Here is a 24,850-nt window from a genome sequence, read left to right on the forward strand (position 1 = left end):
TTTTTTCCTCGAATTAAGTTTAATGCTGGGGAAAGTACAAGTGCAGACGGTATTTTTACAAAAAGAAAAATCTCTGGAATAATTTGTGAAGGTCATACTTAAAGTATAAATGCTTCATCATTTTGTTTCTATTACTGAATAGTTCTAACATACTGTAAACCTTTTTATTTTGTGGGCAAATAATTTCGTGGTTTTGGCTAAAACAGTTACTTTTGTGGAGATATGAATTCGTGGGTTTCAACTTCTGAAGATAAAACGAATAGGAATTTTTATCATTCAATGGAATTTACTTTCGTAGACTAATGCAACCATGAAATCCACGGAACTTTATCCCTCACGAGTATTAATGACTTCATGGTGGATATCTGTAAATGTTACAACTTGACACGATGATTTAGATATCACTGAACTCCACATGATAATACAGATATCACTGAACTTGACATGATAGTATAGATATCACTGAACTTATGCAACAACATAGATATCACTGAACTTGATGCAATTACATAGATATCACTGAACTTGACAAGATGGTATAGATATCACTGAACTTAAGCAACAACATAGATATAACTGAACTTGATGCAATAACATTGATATCACTGAACTCTATATGATAAGAGATATCACTGAATTCGATATGATGAGATATATCATTAACTCAATATGATGATACAGATATCACTGAACTCAACATAATGATAGAGATATCACTGAACTTAACATGATGGTATAGAACTCCACACAATAACATCAATATCATGTTAATCTTAGGGTTAAACTAGTACCCTCCAAAAATACTTTACTTAATTTTTTACATAGAAACATTTAGTGTATAACCTGAAGAAACATTCCTTAATTCGCCATTTATCACTTTAGAAAACTAAATATAGAATAATAGGTGTGACATTCAGCCTCACAGCGGCACTCTGGTCTACGTCGGGTAAAATGATAGGATATTGTATTAAGATGATCGGTCGGGGTCCTAACCTTACCAATACGAGTAACTTAACAAACATTTAAACTGTCTATATGGAAAAGTTTCCCATTTTTTTCTCCCTCAACCCTAAATTGTGGTTTAACATTTTTAATGGGCTTCACCATAGAATTGTCTGTACCTTTATCAGAATTACAGAATGTATATAACACAGTATGTCTAGAGAAAAGTTAAGAAAATTTCTGGAAATAAGATTAATGGATCGTGCAGTTTATGTCCACATTAGGAGATAACTTAACTTTTAACATTCTTGGGGCAGTCGAGACAAGTCATTCCACTTATTTGGGTCTTTAATAAGATTTTATCCATCAAACTGAGAAAATTTAATGAAAATCCCAAGCAAGCTTGAACTCATTCTAGCTTTGTAAAGTGTTTTTTTTTTTTTTTTTTTTTTTTTCAATTAAAAAAAGGCAATTAATTTTTTGTTTGGCACACTGACCATGCTTTAATAGACATGGAGTCTTGAATTTAACAAAAGATAATAAAATATGGAACCATTTTCTTGAATAACCTCCTGAATTAATGTGACGTAGTAATTAAATAAAAATTACTGAAATTAACTTGTACTAATAAAAGATTTCAAAATGATTTGAAAATATTACCGAAACTGTTACTAAATTAGTTAAAAGAAGACTTGTGCACTTTAAATCTGTAGATTTTTTTTTCTAAAATAAAAAGTACTGCAAGTTTTCTTTTTTGAGACAGAAACCTAAAACTCTGTTCCTTGTGAGATTTGAACCAACCACACTGACATTAGGAGCCTGTGCATAGTTTGACCTGGAGCCTGCATAGTTTGATTTGGAACCTGCATAGTTTGATCTGGAACCTGCATAGTATGATCTGGAGCCTGCATAGTTTGATCTGGAACCTGCATAGTTTGATTTGGAACCAAAACTAAGCTGTAGTTATTTCTTTTATTTATTTAGTGGGCATAAAAGTAAGTAATTACCACCAGAAGTTGTTTCAGTAAATCAAAAGAGCCACTCAATGGCTAAAAGAAACTCTATGCTAAATATAAATTATAACATCACAAATGACTTCATCAATAAATATTTGAAAGTCTGAAATTAATTTTGATGTTTTTCATCACTGTTGCCCACTTGAACACATTTTCCCCACTTTGTGAGGAGTTCTGATTGGATGAGAAGAAACCTGGTAGACAGAATGGGAACCTGTAGCTCACTACACACTATCTTCCTTCCCCATTTTATAAGGAGGATTTTGATTAGCTGAGAAGAAACCTGGTAGCCAGAATAGGAACCTGTAGCTCACTACACTATCTTCCTTCCCCATTTTGTAAGGAGGATTTTGATTGGCTGAGAAGAAACCTGGTAGACAGAATAGGAACCTGTAGCTCACTACACACAATCTTCCTTCCCCATTTTGTAAGGAGGATTTTGACTGGCTCAGAAGAAACCTGGTAGCCAGAATAGGAACCTGTAGCTCACTACACTATCTTCCTTCCCCATTTTATAAGGAGGATTTTGATTACCTGAGAAGAAACCTGGTAGCCAGAATGGGAACCTGTAGCTCACTATACTATCTTCCTTCCCCATTTTGTAAGGAGGATTTTGATTAGCTGAGAAGAAACCTGGTAGCCAGAATGGGAACCTGTAGCTCACTACACTATCTTCCTTCCCCATTTTATAAGGAGGATTTTGATTAGCTGAGAAGAAACCTGGTAGCCAGAATGGGAACCTGTAGCTCATTATACTATCTTCCTTCCCCATTTTGTAAGGAGGATTTTGATTAGCTGAGAAGAAACCTGGTAGCCTGAATGGGAACAAATAGCAGGCTTTTTAGCATTCATTTCCTTCAAACATAATTGTTGGGTACTGGGTTCCATTTTAATTTAAAGTACTTCCAGTAAAAATGAAAAGGCAAATTAACTTGCCATTTATTAAGAAACTTTTTCATTAAACATTTTCGCTATGACTTTAGCATGTTTTTTTTATATTTAATTGAAAAAATGTGTTCATGTATTTTGTTCCTTTAAGAGATTAAATTGAGCTGAAGGTAACTTCAATGCTGATAAATCTGCAATTTGATGGCAAGACTTGTTGCTAGTTTTCCTGCCATTTATTTTTTTTCATTTCATAAAAGTCTGAAATACTAGCTCCATCACTTTTTGTTTTTCATTGAAACTTCTGCTTTTAAAATCAATTTGAAAAAAAGAAAAGAGTTGATTTTAAAATAATTAAAACAGAATTACAATAGTAATGGAATATCAGTTAGGCGATGGAACATCTAAGCATGTTACTGTGGGAAGACTGACTGTGATCATGGGTAAATTTAACGTGACCACGGTGTACTAAATGTGACCACTGGGTAGATCGAATCTGACCATGGGTAGACTGAACGTGACCGTGGGTAGACTGAATGCATGTCAGAAGATTTACTATTTATGAGAAAAACCATCTAGACCATGATTTAAAGTTAATAAAGAGTAGGATACATGTTCTGTGCAAAGTTAAGTTCAACTTTTTTAATTATAATGTATAACTTACGGAGTTTAATATGTGTAAAACATGTGCCATAACTTCTTACAATTCCCATGCATTCAAGCATTACCATTAAAAAGGATCATTTAAGGGGCTTTTAAGTCACCTGTGGATTCCATACATTACCTAGGGGTCAGGTCATAACACCACAATTATCATTAATTTACCAAAAACTTTTAATGAAAAGATCGTGTTTATTTCAAAGGCCAATCAAAATTTCATGAAAAGTACGAAATTTAAACCAATTCAAATGGAAACAAATACCCATCCGCTGTCAGTCCCTTCAATTAAAACCGCATCAAACAGTTGACAATAAAATAGTAGCGTATAGTTTTCTTCTCGTTTTCTCTTTTGTTTGTCTCCGAGATCAGAATATAATTATCAAGTAGAAAACATTCCTGGGTCAAACTAGATGAATATTGGTAAACAGGCTAAATTCGGAAAGTCGCTCATGCAGCGAAAAGCAATTAATTCATCTTGAAATGATAAACGGATTAAATTTTTATGGATTTTTCAAAGAATTTGTTTGTCAAGTACAGTATCACCTGCGATAATTGATAAAAAAGATGTAAATCCCCTTGAAAAATAAAATTTAAAACAGGAAATGGCACCTGTATAATTGTTACATTTTAGGTGAAAAACAATTAAAAATTAATAGACACAGATTTATATCAATTTTATGCCTTACAAATACTTCGACTTAGCCCCGAAAAATGTTCAATTTAGCTGCTTCTTTACAAGGTTATAATCCTGTCAGTATCTGCCATTTATAGACGTTAATGATGTAAAACTTGAAACTTGCCAAATTCTATAGAATTTAGTATATATATATTTCTTAAGGAGTACAAATTCCAAAAAAGTACAATATGAAATTGAAAAGTAGATAAAAAGAGTTTAGTACCCTTTGGTTTCGCCAACCATCACCTGTCCAGGAAACTGATATTGAGTGTAGATATCAAAAAGGTTACTGCAAATTTTTTTATGGAACTTCAATATTGAGCGGCAATAACTTCAACGATTCTAACTTGAAATCTGGAGCCTTTCTATAACTGGAACGATTACCGAACATATTCGGCGAAAAAAAGAGTCATAAATCTCCCAGACAATGTACATGTTCATCTTCAATTATCGCACTGTCACAAGTCATATATATTCTGTATTTTAGTTTTTTCTGACACCCTGGAGATTCCTTACACTTACAGATATTGAAGAAAGAAACCGTTCTCTTCCATTTAGTTCAATATATCAACGGTTTCCCGGAAAACAATCATAGCGCCTCTACCCAGACTTAAGAAAAATAAAAATTTATATTGTCTGTAATCAGTTTTTAGAGACAATTTTATAAGATAAATTCTTTTTCAAACATTCCAATTTACTCTTCTTTCTTGGCTGTAATTAACTATGTTCCTCAATACAACTGTGAAGTATGATTTTTTTGTGACAGTTTAAAATATAATTGAACCTCAGTTTTAAATTTTTAAGAGAGAGAATTTTTTACGATTTTAAAGCTACATGCCTCCAAATTAATGTCAAACTTTTCTAATTGCAAAAGACAGAAATCTTAAAGGGACTAACCCAGACATGTTAGGCGGAAAATAATTTCTCTCAAAACGCTATAAATAGTGAGTATTCTGAAGGTGACTAGCGGTACAAACTTACTGACATAAGATTTTTGCAAGATATTCTTAAAACCAAAAATAGTGTGAAGAAGGTAATAAACCATTGCAACGCTATTGAAATAACACAGAAAATTTACATTCTTCTTGCATTTTAACCAAACTTTTTTTTCGCCCAGTATATCATTATACATTCTATGCCAAAGTTGGTAGAAATGAACATGTTGAAAAATTTCACCCAAACTATGATCGAGAAGCTTTTAAGTGATTCTGTGCTTTTTCGAAACTTTAATTTACAATAACACTCTCCTAAAAATGTTTGTCACAAATTCGATATTAACAGAGCAAATTAAACTGAACTTTATATCATACATGTTAAAATATCTTCTTAAACAATAACGGTTTATAATTTTCAATATTAAATATCAATCGCTGTTATAAAAATTTAGAAATTTTGATGTCGCTTTTGTGGCATGTCCCTTTAATATGTTCAAGAAGGCGGATTGGCTTATTGTGATAAAGACAGTCATTTCAATATTTCATATTTCCTAAACAATAAAACAGAATGATTAACCCACTGCCTTTCATAAAATACCATTTAATATCCGCAGAACTACAATATTGGAATGTCTCGAAATTACAATATCATTTCAAAATCATTTTGATATTATTTTAATAGTTTGTAAAATTTTGAAAATGACGCTTCAGGCTCGATATTACAATATAATAGCCAATATTTTTGTATTCTGAATTTTAGATGAGTAAATATTTCAATAACGGGAATATTATTGAAAATTCTAAATAATTTCACAATTAGAAAAGTGTCTGTAATTTTAACTGAGAAGCTTTTGCAAAAAGAAAAAAAAAACTTTTCATCCTCTAAAACAACAACTTTATCATGCTGCCAACCCATTGTCTACAAAAATATAGGAATGTTTACTGAAAAATGAGGATCTGGTCAAAAATATAGGAATTTTTACTGAAAAATGAGGATCTGGTCAAAAATATTTTAAAGCATTTGTGACATACTGCCTAAATTTCCAAGTACATCTTATGTTAATGTTAATTTGTTGAAGAGAAAGCAAGCTAGGACTAGAAATGTATTCGTGGGACATCAATGTCCTCACTATGTAACCTGTCTATCCTAATTGTCTTGTTATAATTGGTCATTTGTGCTAAGTTGTTTCAAAAACATACCATGCTTGACAACTGAATAAAAAGTTACAGAACAGACAAGAAAAATAATAACAAATCTTTGACCTTTGAGCTATGGGTCTGGGCCTTGCATATGATATCTTGTCCTTACTTGTATGGTGATCATTTGTGCCAAGTTATTTCAAATTCCAAACACAAAATTAATTAATACACCACAAAGTTGTAGCCAACTGTTATCACTAGTTTTATAGGAAAAGGGACCAAACGGGGCTCTTGACCTGGTTCTTAGTAGCAATACATTGTCTTGTTCTAAGTATAAGAGGGAGATAATTCATTCAACTATTGGAGCAAGAGTTATAGCCCTTGTGTCATATAATATGGCTGATAAAGACTAAAGAGGAACAACTATTTTAGGACTGAAGCAATCAGTGAATAGAGTGAACTGTATCAACACTTCAACCTGGGCAAGTAGGATACCTCTCAATATACCTCATATAGTTGAGCTAAAAATTGATAAAATTCATATATAGTATTCTTCAGACAAGAAATAAAACAGGCTTCAAGAAATAAAGGAAATGTGTCAAAAATATAAGATATATGTTTGCAAACACCAAAGAATGGACGAAGAATGGGAGAGTGTAATAGCTCTACCTTTCATTTTACTGCAGTCCTGGTATTAAGCTACATTTTCATTAAGATGATCTGACAGAAAACAATATGTCTGTCTGCTAAATCCACTTCATGCAACAAAAGCTGTCAGTTAAAGACAAATCCAAAAACTCTTGTGACTGCCACTGCTCCAACAACAAAAAACGTTAATGAAAACAACTCAGATACTGTGAAATAACATACAAACTTAGCCAAAAAATTTCATGGTTTTGACAAAAAAAAAAAAATTGTTCGGGGAGACCAAAGTCGTGAAATTTTTTACAGTACTTGTGTTTTTCTATTGGAAATATACCTTAGACTGAAGACAAATATTAGTCCCCCAAGAATATCAATGATTCAACAGTATATACAATTAAATAGTCATTGTGCAGCATCAATGGCACATGAAATGGAGTCTTTTTACAGGTACACACTCGATTCACTGTAGATCATACTGAAACTAACTTAACTGAAACTGATAGATTAAAAGAAAAAAGAATCCAAAGACTGCTTGTAAGAGATATCGGAACTCCACTAACCTGAATTTGTTAATCCAAATGGAATTTTTTTGACAGACTGTGAAAAGGACGAAAAAAAAATCTTCAATTAAAACAATTTATATCCATTCTGTCAGAGAATCGAATGAAACAAACATGCCTTATTGTCCTCCAATCTCTAAGTGCAGTTTTCTCCTAAACCCATTAATTAGCCTGTGAGTCACATGGCCAAAACTAATTAATCCATCGACCAATTATAATTAGACAAAGAACTGTGAACTGTTGTAACGGCTTGGAAAGGAAGTCGGGACTTGCCTGATCTGTAAAAAGCATTAATTGCTTATTGATTTCATTTTGTTTCATTAATTACGTTTTATGCATGAAAAATGCAAATTTCTATGGAGGGTTAATTATTAATGCTTTGTTCAATGTTTTAGTGTTAGAAAGCATTAAATTCTTGTGTGGGTACGAAAAACATGCATTGTTATGAAAGGTGTCATTACAATAACTGAATTTAAAGGTTTGATTTTCACTTAATGCTTTCCAATCAAGAACAATTTTTCAGTATTAATGTTCCCTTTCCAGTAAAATTTTTAAGCAATGTGATCAACTAGAACCAGTTCAAACACCCTTTTTACTTATTTTAATGTTCCATACCCAACAGCTTGAAATAATAAACATTTAGTACTTTCCTATTTGTATATACATGTATGTAACAAACCCACCATAATTTTCATGCAGTTATGTATTCTATATTTGGGGTTACATATTCTATGTTTGCAATTATATATTCTATGTTTGTGTTTGCAGTTATGTATTGTATTTGTCATTACATATACTGTGTTATGTATTGTATTTGTCGTTACATATACTGTTATGTATTCTATTTGTCATTACATATACTGTGTTATGTATTCTATTTGTCATAACATATACTGTGTTACGTATTCTATGCTTGTGTTTGCATTAACATATTTTACCTTTTGTGAGCTCAGTGCAAAACTATTTTATCTTGTTCTTTATCTATATATAGTTACAAAAGTTTCGCGCTGAGCCCTCAGTTTGCAGTTATATATTCTATGTTTGCAGTTAAATATTCTATGATACATATTCTTTGTTTGTGGTCATAAATTCTGTACATGTTTGCAGTTGCATAGTTATATGATACGTATTGTATGTTAAAAATGACATACTCCATGCTTATGTTTACAATTACATATTGTATGTTTGGGTTTTTGACGTTGCTTTGCTGTTACGGACAGACAAATTCTCGTATGGCTTTCTGTATTGGCCTAGCAATGCCTAAACCACATACAAACAATGTTACTGTACGGAGTATTGAGGTGAGGGTATATGGTTCTGTGCGAGGGTTTGGGGCTTCTGAAATGACAGTCCTGATATATATTTAGAGTTTATAATATACCTTATGGAATAAACTGTTTCAAAAGTTGTCAACTTTTTTGGTACATTCCAGGAAGCTTCTTTTCATCATGACTTGTCCTGAAACGAAGAAAAATTTGATAAACTTAATGAATAATCAGTTAGTTTTAAATAATCTTTATTCTATGGTTATAAATCATTAAATTCCATATAATGTACCATAATATATGTACATAACCACTAAAATTATCATTAAATATATACGATATAGAGACACAGTCTTTTCTACTGTCCATTAAAATATTTTCACCCCTTATTAAGCTAAGAGATGAACATGAGCCAAAGCAGGCAAAAAAGGTACTATCTGGTGAATCTTGCACAATATGAGCTTAGTCCACCTTACCAAGATGGACAGATATGACATTTTCAACTAAATATTTAAGTAATTCTTTTGAATTTTATGTTCAAACATAAAAAAAAATACATCTGGAATTTAAGTTATCAACAAGAGCTGTTTCCATAGGATGACACATGCCCCCGATGGCACTTTGAATGAATAGTTATGGCCGATGTTAGAGTTTAGGACCTTTGAGCTACGGACCTGGGTTTTGCGCGCGACACGTCGTCTTACTGTGGTACACATTCATGCCAAGTTATTTGAAAATCCATCCATGTATGACAAAGATATGGACCGGACACGCCCATCAATGCACTATCCTTTAACGTCTAAGTGTGACCTTGACATTTGAGCTACGGACCTGGGTCTTGCGGGCGACACGTCATCTTACTGTGGTACACATTCATGCCAAGTTATTTGAAAATCCATCCATGGATGACAAAGATATGGACCGGACACGCCCATCAATGCACTATCCTTTAACGTCTAAGTGTGACCTTGACCTTTGAGTACGGACTGGGTTTGGCGCGAACATCGTCTTACTGTGGTATACATTCTGCCAAGTATTGAGAATCCATCATCGATGACAAGATTGACAGGACACGCCTCAATGCCTATCCTTTACGTCTAGTGTGACTTGCCTTGAGCTACGGACCTGGGTCTTGCGCGCGACATGTCGTCTTACTGTGGTACACATTCATGCCAAGTTATTTGAAAATCCATCCATCGATGACAAAGGTATGGACCGGACATGAAAATTGCGGACAGACTGACAGATTGACAGACTGACAGACGGTTCAAAAATTATATGCCTCCCTTTGGGGGCATAAAAATACTGAATATATAACACAAGGCATAGTTTTAAAATCATTTATCTTTGTCAAATAGAATATTCTCCAGAACTGCTATTATAATGTTTTCGCACGAAACTGTGAAAGTAGAAGTTGTAAGAAATCTACCTTATTACACAATTTGTCACTTCTGTAGACATTTTATATCCATCTTATAATTAGAACTTTAAACAAGATTAACTCGGTTATGTTCAAGTTAAAGTCAGATATTTAAAAAAAAAACTTTTAACTTGTATAATATGAAAGTTGTACAGTACATTAAGGGATGAACAAATTTAGGCATCGCTGTACTCAAATTATAAAGCGTAACTGTCTAAAGCTATAAAACAAAGAATGCACCCAATTGCATACACGCTTCCCTTTCTTTCGAAGTCATCACGCATTTTAATTTTCATTGCAGAATGATCGTCCTGTCATGTAATTTGGAAAAATATACCATCTTTTCTACTCTGATATAAAACAACATTTAGGGCGTGAAATATTGTCAAATAATTTCACGAAATGCTTTGATGAAAATTTGCAAATTGCTATGTAATTCTAGGGTTAATTATCTTTAATATGTACCCATGTTAAGTTTATTACAGTCTAATTTCCTAATTGCAAAGTTATTATATTTCTTATATACGATATGTCAAAGTCTTAGATCTTTTATACAAGAAGACGATATTACAAAATCAGGTGTGATTTAAGGGCATGTTGAAATTTTCCATGTTAATTTACGCACTTAAATAATAAGGTATTCATGGAAATAACAACTGCATCCTTTGTTAAGGTTACAGTTCTACACATGATTAAAACTGGAAATGACGTCGTTTATCCGGAAAACCTAAAATAAAGATTGGTAGACATTATACAGGAAGCATACATGGTTCCTAGGAATCTATTATGTCCTAATGTTTTATAACTGTCAAACATTCAGCGATAATATCTTTCTCCAGGTTAATTTTTACAATAGCTGTTATGATGCCAAATAATTCAAAACATTACCATAAAATAAGCAGCAACTGATATTTCCTGTATAGTGAAAAATTATGCACAAGGACTATTATAATCATATTTCATTTGGCCATATTACTGATAATACCTTAACCTACCACTCAAGAAACTTTTTCAACATGTGGAAAATTTCATCAGAAGTGTGATATTCTCATAGAAGCCCATTGTTAAATCTGAGGCAGACCAATATTTCCAAATCCGTCTGACAAAAAGTCAATCACATGACCATATCTTTTTATATTGGGCTATAATAATGCTTTTGAAAAAATGTTTAATAAAATTCTACAGTGTAACAACGTTCGTTTCATATGTGCAGAACTACCTTAAGTAAAGATATATCTACTTTAACTTGTCTTCAATCTAAAATTTATATTTCTATAAAAAGTACATAATTTCATATTAAAACTTAGTTATCTAATATTCAATATCAAATATTGTTGTATTACATAGAGTATTTATATACTTTATACAGATACTTAAAACTGCAGAATGTAACCTTTTCTTGTATTTCACCTATTCTATAAATATACAACATACCTTCAAACAACTGTAATTTATGTTCTTAGAAAAGTACAAACATTTTTTTAAATCCGATTTTGAAGAATCTTTGAAAAAATCTTGGTTTTTCAATAATTCTGATTTGTCAGAGTCCTCTTCAGCATCTGTACACTCACACTTCACACAAATTTTAAACATAGAATTAACTCCTCATTGCAACAGGAAATTTTCAAAATGACCACTTATTTATCCCACTTGCAGCCCCTAATCATGAAGAAAATTCCATCTAATTAAAATCATTGGAAGCTGCACCCTAGTTAAGTGTGAGAAACTAATAAAGAAGGGTCACATCGGTAGCAGAATCCCCCTCAACTACGGCGTCAGGTTACCTTTAATATGAACCACATGGTCCTGGTGAACATAAATCACCCTGATAACAAACTCTTCTCTTCCAGATAATGTATATCACAACATCTCTTGTGATCTGAATTATTCTACATGAAGATAGTTTAATTATTAAAGTTAAACAAACTTTACTTCATTTTCAAAGCCTTCAAAAAGGATAACATAATTATTTTTTTCATGTTTTAATAGACAATAAGACAAAACATTTTTTAACAACAGAATTTGTCATTTGTTTAAAGTCTGTCTGGGCTGATTTTACCTTTTAAACTAACATTAAGTTGTAACAACTTAATTTTGAAAAATGTGTATTAGAACTTTGTTGACTATATATATATATATTGTCAGAGAACTTTACAGACTATGCATAATCTGTAAGAAACCAGACCATAAAGATCTTTTCTGGCCTAAAAAAATAGACTATAAAGAAAAGAACAGTTATATTTGATAACATGAGACCACAAAGAATGCCTGACTAAAATCATCTTATCTGTAAGGAACTAGATCATAAAGAAATATGGTAACAATAATCTGTAAGAAACCAGACCATAAAGAACTATGCTGATTTTATCTAATAAGAAAGAAATTACACTATAAAGAACAATAATGACTATACATAATCTTCAAACCAGACCATAAAGAACTTTGTTCATTACTGTATAATCTGCAAGAAACCAGACCATAAAGAACTTTGTTCATTACTGTATAATCTGCAAGAAACCAGAACATAAAGAACTTTGTTGACTACTAAATAATCTTCAAGAAACCAGACCATAAAGAACTTTGCTGACTACTATATAATCTTCAAGAAACCAGACCATAAAGAACTTTGTTCACTATTGTATAATCTGCAAGAAACCAGACCATAAAGAACTTTGTTCATTTACTGTATAATCTTCAAGAAAACCAGAACATAAAAACTTTGTTGACTACAATAATCTTCAGAAACCAGCCATAAAGAACTTTGCTGATTCTATTATAATCTTCAAGAAACCAGACCGTTAAGAACTTTGTTCACTATTGTATAATCTGCATGAAACCAGACCATAAAGAACTTTGTTGACTACTATATAATCTTCAAGAAACCAGACCATAAAGAACTTTGCTGACTACTATATAATCTTCAAGAAACCAGACCATAAAGAACTTTGTTGACTATTGTATAATCTGCATGAAACCAGACCATAAAGAACTTTGTTGACTACTATATAATCTTCAAGAAACCAGACCATAAAGAACTTTGTTCACTATTGTATAATCTGCAAGAAACCAGACCGTTAAGAACTTTGTTCACTATTGTATAATCTGCATGAAACCAGACCGTAAAGAACTTTGTTGACTACTAAATAATCTTCAAGAAAACCAGACCATTAAGAACTTTGCTGACTACTATATAATCTTCAAGAAACCAGACCATAAAGAACTTTGTTGACTATTGTATAATCTGCATGAAACCAGACCATAAAGAACTTTGTTGACTACTATATAATCTTCAAGAAACCAGACCATAAAGAACTTTGTTCACTACTATATAATCTTCAAGAAACCAGACCATAAAGAACTTTGTTCACTATTGTATAATCTTCAAGAAACCAGACCATAAAGAACTTTGTTCACTATTGTATAATCTGCATGAATCCAAATCATAAAGAACTTTGTTCACTACTATATAATCTTCAAGAAACCAGACCATAAAGAACTTTGTTCACTATTGTATAATCTTCAAGAAACCAGACAATAAAGAACTTTGTTCACTACTATATAATCTTCAAGAAACCAGACCATAAAGAACTTTGTTGACTATTGTATAATCTGCATGAAACCAGACCATAAAGAACTTGTTGACTACTATATAATCTTCAAGAAACCAGACCATAAAGAACTTTGACTACTATATAATCTGCATGAAACCAGACCATAAAGAACTTTGTTCACTATTATATAATCTTCAAGAAACCAGACCATAAAGAACTTGTTGACTACTATATAATCTTCAAGAAACCAGACCATAAAGAACTTTGTTCACTACTATATAATCTGCAAGAAACCAGACCATAAAGAACTTTGTTCACTACTGTATAATCTTCAAGAAACCAGACCATAAAGAACTTTATTCATTATTGTATAATCTTCATGAAACCAGACCATAAAGAACTTTGTTCACTATTGTATAATCTTCAAGAAACCAGACCATAAAGAACTTGTTGACTATTATATCTGCAATAAACCAGACCATAAAGAACTTTGTTGACTCTTATATAATCTGCAAGAAACCACTTTGTTCACTATTATATCTGCAATAAACCAGACCATAAAGAACTTTGTTGACTAAAGAAACCAGACCATAAAGAACTTTGTTCACTATTATATCTGCAATAAACCAGACCATAAAGAACTTTGACTACTATATAATCTGCAAGAAACCAGACCATACAGAACTTTATTCACTATTGTATAATCTGCAAGAAACCAGACCATAAAGAACTTTGTTCACTATTGTATAATCTGCAAGAAACCAGACCATATTTTCTGAAATACTTTTCAAACAAATGGAATTCAATGAATTGTGAGTTTTAAAACTCATTACAATTTTTCTTAGATTCTGGAATTCTGTGAAGGTATTATTGGAAACAAACTGCATTTTCTCACATTTTCCGCTAAATTTAAACCTATGGTGAAACAGGAAGCATCTAGAGTTAATTCAGTTAAACAGTTGGGGTTCTAACAAAAGTGGGCGGCCACTACAGAATATGCACCAATAAAGAACATTTGCTAGAATATTCAGGTTGTATTGTATAGCAGACATTTTAAAAACTGTTTCTGATTCTTTTTGCAAGTTAATTCATTGTTGTTTTGTGTCTGCTACCATGTTAGTGGGGACATTCTTCCAAATGTATTTCCCAATAATAAGTAGTTTTAAAACAGATAGAAATATCTATAGAATATTTAAAATGTTAAAACATCAAATATCTTCCTATCTAAAACTGTAGAGAAATATATTTTGCATACGTCACAGGACTAAAAAAATTGTTCTGTGTTTTTAAAATATCTTGAACTGACATAATCAAGAAATATTCATTCTTTAAAACCTTTAACCTGCTAAATTTCTAAAATGGACTGGTCCATCATTCAATTTGGGCAATACTATTTATTACTCGAAGGAGTATATTCACAGAAAATTTACTGACTGAATAGGGAACAGTGCAGACCATGATCTTGGTCTTGGTCTGCACTGGCTGCAAAGGCAGAATCACTTGCTGCTAGCAGGTAAATCAGCTGTTACCTTGCATATAAAATTGTACAATATACTCAATATATTTTTGTAATGTTTAATAAACTATGTACAGTAAAACTGCGATTCCCTGAAGTCTCAAGGAGATGAGCTAAATATTCAAGTTATCTGTGGTTTTGAGTGATCCAAACATTGACCATATTTAGAAAACAGGCAAAATGAATTGCTCAAGTCAGTCCTTGTATTTGAGCCACTGACGCTTGTGCCAGCCATGTTTTACTGTAGCAAACTGTAAATACCAACTGGTGTCACAACAGCACAATTTTGCCTTGAACTTACTGAATCAGGCCATGGTTTTTTTGACATGGAAAGGAGACACTAAACGTTATTTCAGAAAAGCATTGTCTGGTGTATGTTTCTGGGGTGCAGATAGCAGATAAGTTCCCTACCCTTAAAAATGAATCTGCCAGAAGCAGGATTGCATGTTAATATATAAGAGGATATTCTGTTCCAAACTTGTTTGTTCCAGCATAAGAATGACAATATTTTTCACAATATACACAAGTCTTGCCTGTCAAAAAAGTAAAATATTTATTAACAGCTTATATGAAGGGATGCTGGTTTTTACTGGAGATTATTTCCAGCATGATGAAAGAAATTATATGACAAAATGAGTGTTGCAGTTCACAGACAATAATTTCACTGTTAGGAATGTGTATTATTCATCAGTGTACCGGTTTCACCAGTGTTGGTTGATTGCAATCAAGTGTACCAGCATTTTTTTCATAATATTTTTTCCCCATTTGTATCCAGAAAACTTATAAAAATATTTCATTTCTTAACATTACTTCAAGAAATACTTGAATAAACAATGTAACCATTGTAGACATAGACAGACAGGTAGTTTTTGCTGTTAAGATGGAGCTGGAAAAAAATTCAAAATGAAGACAATATTTCTATAAAAGTAAGATTTCTGATCACCTAAACCTAAAAAACATAGCAGAACCTACAGTGTTTCTGAGCCAAATATTATGATATACCATGATACAGTGCTGTCAAAGATAAGTTATAATATTATAAATGGTTATAAACAGAAATAAACTGGTAAAGCAACTGAAGTCTTTCAAGATATTTGACTGACCGATGATACAAAGCAAACCTGATAAAAAGTTTTCTCAGGTATCTCTGAAAGTCAATCACTCACTCACATTGATAAAAAAATAATAAAACATTATCATACAATATTTGCCTCTCAACATTATTCTACCAATTAAATTTAACAATGTTTTCTCAGGTAAAACAAAAATTCACTTCAAAAACAGAAAAAAATATTCTCTAGGTGAAAATTCTATGTTTAATTTTGTCAGACAGTTCCTGATAAAAGTTATCTATATGCATGGTCGGTTCATTGATACTGGCTTTTAAAAGAAGCACTTGAACTTCCTTCAGATATTTAAATAGGGCGGCATCTGCATTTAACGAGTAATTAAGATGTAAGAAAAGAGTCTTTTTAATGTAAAAGTACTGCCCAAATACATATCACTCTTGCCTGAAAAAATATAAGCCATGTTAAAAACTGCACCTAACCTTGGTTAAGAGAGTTCCTGATTTAAAGGCTCATAACGCCTTTTGTTCAAAATGTAGCAGCCATATTTTTCTTTGTGAACATAAAATATATTAACTTCCTGTTAAATCCTGTTTCCCATAATTGTTTTCTCTCATATTTGTCAAAGGTTTTGAATATTGATGAGCAAAATAGAAAGTTCTATTGTTTTTGATTACCTCCCTTTATGACTCCTAACTGTAAAAGTTCATGTACAGTATTAAAAGAAGCATTTTTCTAGCCATATAATTATGCATATAACATCTATTTGGATAGCTGTTCATCTGTTTTTAATGTAAAATTTAAAGCCTTATGAAACTTTAAATAATCCTTTATTACAGGGAAACGAGATACTTATTCTGTAAAGCAGACACCTCTTGAAAGCAGACGCCTCTTGAAAGCAGACGTCAACTGAATGACAGAAACAGTGTTAGAAACCCTACAAAACAAACAAATTAAAACCAAAAACAAAAAGTTTCTTTTAAACTGAAATGTCCATACTTGTATTTGCGGTATTAAACTACAGGACATTTTTTCTTTAAACAAATGACTCACATCTTTCTGAAGTACTTCCTATTTCAAGAATTATTACCAATCTTTTGATAAGAAACATCCTTTTACATCCATTCAAAACTCACTAAATTCATAATTTGATGATTAATATATTTTAAATTAAAAAAGCCGTACCTATTCAAAAGCAATATTTTCCATACACCACCACTTATCCGCCATATAGTTTATCAATATTCTGGTTCGACAACTGACCATAAATCAAGCTCTTCACTTTCAACACGGTGCAGATAAAGAGCGCATTAAAAATAGTTACATTTCTTATTTACGAATTTTTTTCCACCTGACAGAAAGCCACATTGATTGTTATCTATTAAATATTCGGGTAAATACGTCCTTCAATGGCCTCAAGGGTCGCTCGTTTCTATTCTATATCAAATGTAACATCCCAATTTGGAATGTATCAGCAACGATGAATTTCTTTTTCCCGAAATTAAAAGGACGAGAAAGGTTGTAATTACATTTAATGACCAATTCTCTGTTTGTCAAGGTGAAAATGAAAACTGACCATATAACTTGACAGGTTTCCGATACACTGAAATGTCGTCTGCTGCAAACTGGCAAGTTTGTAACAAAACATCACAGTCTAAAGTACCAAATAAAAGATGCTCGACATAATTTTTTATTTCTCTTTCATATGCCATTTATTTCTATTCCATAAAACAGGGCGCGATTTCAGTTCATGGCTGTATTAGGAATAATGGTGAAAAACATTACTTTTTACAAACTGAATGGTCAAAAACTTTTGTTTTCATAGAATTAAGTATTATATTAAAGCATAGTGTATTTGCTATCATGTATTCTAAAATAACAGTAATGATACAAAAATTCAAACAGAAAAGAACAATGGTTAAATTCTGTTTTCAAACATAATGCCTACCATATTATTCTTCTCCCCCAACTCCCCCCCCCCCCCCCCCCCCCAAGTTTCAAACTGCAACTCTGTACAAAACACACTGTGACCAAAAAAAAAAATCGACAACAATCTAAGTTATATTTAATTTAATGTATCTCTTGAAAAACATAAAATATATTTATATATGTATGTGAATTTCAGTTTTCGCTAAATTAACGTATATATGTGACCGTCGGTTCGGCAGCTCCAAATAGTTGTGGGGGGAAATTATGCTCAAGTGGTAACTGACCACCGAAGACCGATCAGTCAACAGATATTTTGGAGTGGGGTCATTGCCCCTGTATGGTTGCACAAATGATAAACTCCATGTTTCAGTTCAGTAATTAATTCTTTTATTTTATGATGGACACCAATGTGTAGTTTATGTAATGTTATTTCAATATTTTAGTATAGTCCAGTATTCCAAATGTTATCAAAGTTCTATGTTCAAAATACAGTTAAAGATAAACACATCCAAGACAAGCACCGAAATTGTATTCTATACTGTCAATTTAGTTTAGCGATGTTGCTTGTTCGAAATTACAAAGAAGACTGATTTTTAGTTGGAAAACAAATTATATGTTTCCAAGGACAATCTCCAGGGTAACCATATTAGCCAATAAAAATTTAAAAGTAATTTTATATTTAAACCAATGAAAATTATTGTAACAAAAAGGTGAAATCATTTACTTAAGAATTTAGAAGTTTACTTAAGAACATGCCTGGGCTTCACACTTAATCAGCCAAGGAAGCCAAGGTGTTTGTTAACAAAAGCACCTAATGCAAAGTGCTAAAAGCAAAATCTGTTTTATAATCAAAAGTGTTTAGAAAGTGATAAAGTAAAAATTTCTGACATGTTTAAGCAGGAAAATAATAAGTTAAGTAACACATGTCCAAGCAAATAATGTTACAAAATAGAAAAATCAATTTTGAATAATTTTTACTTAAATTCACAAGATTTGAAATTAAAATAATAAAATTTTAATTTATCATTAAAATTTTATGAAAGAATTTGGCTGATTTTATAGCCTGGTTACACATTACCCCTTCTTGAAAAAAATGATTGTCCTCAATCATAAAACTTACAACATAACAAATGTAACAATAACAAATTTGCATACAAATATGAATAAAGACAATAATAAACATACAATTCATTTATACAGTGGCAACACACACACGTATCTTCAGGATTTACACAGCGACTGGCCAGTCTTAATTTGCACATTCATTCATCCGTATGTATATTATTTTTATATAAAGTGTTTGTTTTTCTTTGTTTTTTTTTTTGTTTTTTAGATTACATGCATTAATATCATAAAATAGAGCTCTTTAATTGAAGGTAAGTATGGTATGCACATGAAGGAAAACAAGTTAACTTCAAATTTTCTATAAAATGACTTGTATCATGGTGATAACTAGTGATATATTATAGAAAATGTTGCAATTGTCGAAAGGACAACAGTAAAATGCAAAAATATTGAAGTTAAAAAGTAAAACAACAATAATGTTTATTGTAGCCTCCATATACACAGAATTGTCTATAGATAGTGGCTTTATCGCAAATATGGCATAAAACTTGACACTGAATAGCCATGTGATTTTGGAATCACTAAAGTAACATTGTAACATTAATTCAGTTACGTTGTATGATTGCTTTTGCAACTTGTCTAGTTGTGGATAGATTCTAAGTATAATAAGTAACATTAAATAATAATCTACCACTGAAGTATGGTTATCTGCTCATTGGCAGTCATATATAATGTTTCAATTTTGTGTAGTATGCACATTGGCATTATAATGTTGGTTTTGTAACTTCATGTTGTGGACTGATGCAAGTATATCATGGAACAGTAATTGTTCAGCCACAGTTAGTATAGATGAGTGAATCTTTTAGTTCACTATGTAATATTTTATAAATTCATGACTGCATAATTATACAATTTCAATATTGAACATTTTGATTTGTGAGAGACAGCAAGTATGACATAAAACTTAAAGTTGTCTTCACAATAAGTATAGTGTAATTACATTTTGTTATTTTTGCTTCAAATAACATAATTATAATAGTTTGAAATATTTGTAGTGTATTGGCAGTGAGTGACTTCCAGTATCCATTTGTAACATAATTTTGGTCCTCCTGCACTAACTGAAGATGAAGATTCAAGTATTGTTCACTGTCCTTCAGCTTTATATATTTTCACTTGTGTTCATTGACACTTTAATATTTGGAAGCCCATGGTATAGCGTTCTTTGTCCATATTAATAATATCTATCTTGGTAAAGTGAAATTAGAACATTTAGTGGGACATTGCCTCATGCACATTGAAACAGTTGCACTTCATTTTAACTGCAGAGAAACCTATTTATTCTATCAGAACAGCATTGCTCATTTACCTTTTGGTAGATGGTAAAATTAGACATTGTAAAAATTTAAATTTATTAAGATGTTTACATATCTTGGAGAAAATATCATTAACTTTTCTAAAAACATCTGCCCTTATCATAAAATAGTACTGTTATTGTCAAAAATTATACGTAGTTTACTTTGTGTTGGAAACAACTATCAAACTATACCTTGACAGTAGAGTACAGTTCAACTTACAAAAATATACATTATCTACTATGCATAAAACCTGAATTATTATTTAGAACCTTTGTTTGATTTGAAAATTTTACCAGGCTGCTTGATCTTGGCTGCCATTCTAAACAAAAACTGTCTAACACACTTGATGGGGGCTTGAGAAAATGGAAGCCATACTGGCTCACGAGAGTCAGAGAGATAGACCTTGAAGTATGTTGAATCAAGGGGATCTGATTCATCATTCGTCATGACAGCTCTGATCATTTTGGCTTCGGCTGTTTTTCCATCATCCAACAAAGCTGTTTTGCTCTGCCACAATTCATGGTCTGTTTCTTGTAGGCCGTCAAACAGTGAGTTTAGATATGGCTGAAGTAATTCTTTTCGTTCTGATATTCTGAAAGGTACACCTCTACGAGCAAGCTGATTGTTGCCATAGATAGAATAGATTTCTTGGTTGGATAAGTCATAGGTTTCACAGTATCCTACAACAGTGTTCTTTACAGGTTTAATAAGGTGTATTGGAGTGGGCAGTCTGTCAAAGAATCTGTGTTGCTTCAACAGAGGACGTTTTCGTTTCTTTCCACTCATAGTTTTGTTGATGTGGTACTCTCTAATGTAGACATCAGGGATGGAAGATGCATATTCCCAGGTGCTGGGTTTGTTTGGAGCCTTCCATTTGATTCTGTAGTAGAGAGTATCCTTGCTGCGTTTTGATGTAATGATTTTTTCTATGTCCTCTGCTGAAAATTTGTGTGTTGGTGTTTGTGCTGTTGTGGATGTTTGTGCTGTTTGTGGTGTTGTAGTAGTTTGCATGTTTGATGTTGTTTGCTGAGGATCTTCTTGTGTATGACTGGAATCATGAGGTTGTGATAGTGTTTCCTGTTGTTGTGACTGTTGCTGTGTTTGTGCAAGTTGTTGCTGATTGTGATTAGTGTCGTTTGTGACTTGACTGTTTGATGATTTTGACCGTTTGACCTTTGCTTTTGATTTAGGATTTGCTGGTCGTTTACCTTTGTCCTGTGCATTAGATGTGTTAGTGTCTGTGTGTGTGTGATCATCAGTAGGTAGTTCTTCAGCATTCAAAGGTTCTTCCAGATGTTCATACCCTTCAGGTGGATTTGTTGGCCTGGACTCAGGGTCATGGTAGGACTTGAGGCGAGTGGCGTTAACAAGCACTTTGACTTCCTTGTTATCACTACAGCGCCTCAGCTTGTATGTATTGTGTGGACCATTAAACACAATGTAATATGGTCCAACCCATTTCTTATGCAATTTAGGGGCCATACCTGGAGGAACCTTTGTGCAAAATAACCATACTCTGTCAGCTGGCCTGTATTTGGGTTCTTGAGACCTTTTGTCATATTGTTCCTTATACTTGTCCTGTGCAAGTTTAATGTTTTCTGCAGCTATTTTCCTGGCAATGTCAAGGTTATGCAGAATCTGGGAAAGATGAGTCTTGAAAGAAGCAGAAAGAGTAGTTTTGGGAGTGAGGGCTGTGTCTATAGGCAGACGCATCTCACGGCCGAAAAGTAAGAAGAAAGGAGAGTGTTGAGTTGATTGGGTAGCAGGAGTCATGCGATATGCCATCATAATTGAAGGAAGAAGTTCTGGCCAATCATCCTGCTGTCCCTTACAGTAAAGGCGAAGAGACTGAAGGATTACACTGTTCATTCGCTCCACAGATCCATTAAGTAATGGTCTGTAAGAACTTGTGTAGAACCGTGTAATTTGGAAAAGTTCACAGAGTGCCTTGACAAGCTGCGAAAGGAACTGCTGACCTCTGTCAGACACAAGGACATTAGGGGCTCCATAGCGGCATATGACCTCCTTGAAAAGAACAGCTGCCACTTCAGTAGCCTCCTGTGTGCGAAGTGGAAACGCTTCGCACCATTTAGAGTAGCTATCCACTACAAGAAGTACATATTTGTATTTGTCTTTTGTTGTTGGAAGGCCTCCTAAAATGTCAATGTGCCATCTCTGAAAAAGGTCAACAACAGGCATAGGTTGAAGGGGTGGTGGTTTGCCATGGATGTCCCTCTTCACCTGCTGACATTGGTCACATGACTGTATATATTTCTGGCAGTCCCCGAACATGGTGGGCCAATAATATTTCTGTCTGAGCGCAGCATATGTGCGCTCAAACCCCTGGTGCATGCCACCAGCCAGACTGTCGTGATATGATTTCAAGACATCATCACGCAGAATAGATGGGACACACACCTGTGTAATGAGTTTTCTGGTCCTTAGGGATGCCTTTTGTCCTAGGTGTATATAAATGTAGTAAAACACCATGTTCAGAAAGTTCATACTGTTCTGCCTCAGCTACTACCTGTTTTGCTTTCTTAGGTTCGTCTGGGAGTTCCTGTTTTAATTTATAATTGAAAATGTTTCTGTAAAATTCATCATCCCTTTGTAGAAATATCAGGTCCATGTTTTGTGTAATAGGGTCTTCCATTTTCTGTTGTGTTTGGGAGTCTTCTTTGTTTGGTGCTGTCTCAGTGCAGGCAGTGGCTGGAGCTACAGATGGAGTGGGAACATTGTCGTGACTGTAAACAAGTGTCACAGCTGCCAGTTCTCTAGACTTGGTGTCTGAGACCGTACAGACCAGTTCACTTGGGTCACTTTGTTCCTTGCCACTTTTCTCATTCGCTTCATGGTAGAGGCGACGCGAGAGTCCATCTGCATTTCCATTAGCACTAGAAGCCTTGTGAACGATCTCGAAGTTGTAGCCCTGAAGTGTCAGAGCCCATCTACCGAGACGTCCTTGGCAGTTCTTAATGTGCTTCAACCACTTCACAGAAACGTTATCTGTGTACACTGTAAAGAAGTTGTTGGCAAGGTAGGGTCTGAAATGTTTCACAGCTTCTACCAGTGCCAACCCCTCCTTATCTGTGATGTGCCATCTTAACTCATGGCCATGTAGTGTTCTTCCGCCGTATGAAATAGGATGTTCAAGACCATTATCATCCAATTGTGACAATACGTAACCAATGGAATGATCAGAACTGTCTGTTGCTAGAATAAATGGTCTATCAAATCTAGGGAAGGCTAAAATAGGCGGAGAAGAAAGAGCTTTCTTTAAAGTCTTAAATGCATTTTCACATTCAGGTGTCCATTTGAATTTAGAGTCCTTTTTAAGAAGTGCTGATAGGGGATTTGCAATTTTGGCATATGATTTAATAAATTTCCTGTAGTACGAAGTCATACCAAGAAAAGATTTGACTTGTTTCACATTTTTGGGGGTGGGTACTCGTCAATGGCTTTTGTTTTATCTGGGTTGACTTTGATACCATGTTTTGAGATGACATGCCCGAGATATTCAATCTCACGGGTTGCAAATTTGCATTTTGCCGGCTGAAGAGTAAGATTTGCTGAGCTTAGATTAGAAAAGACTTGAGATAAGTGATCGAGGTGTTCTTCAAAGTTGTGAGAAAAGACAAGAATGTCGTCGATGTAAACAAGAGCAATTTTCCAGTTAAGATGTTTCAGAACTTTGCACATTAGATTTTGAAAGGTGATAGGAGAGTTCATTAAGCCAAAAGGTAAGCGAGTCCAAGTGTAAACAGATTGATGAGTGACAAAAGCGGCCTTGTGAGCAGTTTCTGGATCAAGTGGTACTTGCCAAAAACCACTCTTAAGGTCAAGAACAGAGAAAATTTCAGCCTTAGCATCAGCAATGGTATCAAAGACGTCAGATATATGGGGAATTGGAAAAGACAATGGTTCCGTGGTCTTATTCAAATCGCGGTAATCTATAGTAAAGCGATATTCGCCATTCTTTTTCTTAACAAGCACCACAGGGCTATTCCATGGCGAATCAGACTCTTCAATGAAACCATGGTCAAGCATTTCTTTGACCTGCCGCTCAGTTTCACGGCGCATATCAGGACTTTGTCTGTAGGGAGCTTTCTTAATGGCTTAGCATTTCCGGTTTCAATTCTGTGGGAGAATAGATTTGTGAGACCTAATTCAGAGAAGTCCTTTGCAAAAGACTTTCTGTTTTTACCAATGAATATTAAGAGTCT

The 24,850-nt window shown here is 33.3% G+C and overlaps 1 protein-coding gene across 2 annotated transcripts in view; it reads right to left on the minus strand.

Moving 5' to 3' along the window:
* Positions 1 to 24,850, minus strand: part of LOC123550509 (zinc finger homeobox protein 4-like) — a 106,739-nt gene that overhangs the window by 73,076 nt on the left and 8,813 nt on the right. For both annotated transcript variants that reach the window (XM_053545827.1, XM_053545826.1), the window contains exon 2: positions 8,841 to 8,917. The gene's annotated coding sequence lies outside the window, so the exon portion shown is untranslated. The remainder of the gene's footprint in view (positions 1 to 8,840; positions 8,918 to 24,850) is intronic.

The sequence above is a fragment of the Mercenaria mercenaria genome, chromosome 6, assembly GCF_021730395.1.
Source record: "Mercenaria mercenaria strain notata chromosome 6, MADL_Memer_1, whole genome shotgun sequence".
NCBI classification, from domain to species: domain Eukaryota; kingdom Metazoa; phylum Mollusca; class Bivalvia; order Venerida; family Veneridae; genus Mercenaria; species Mercenaria mercenaria.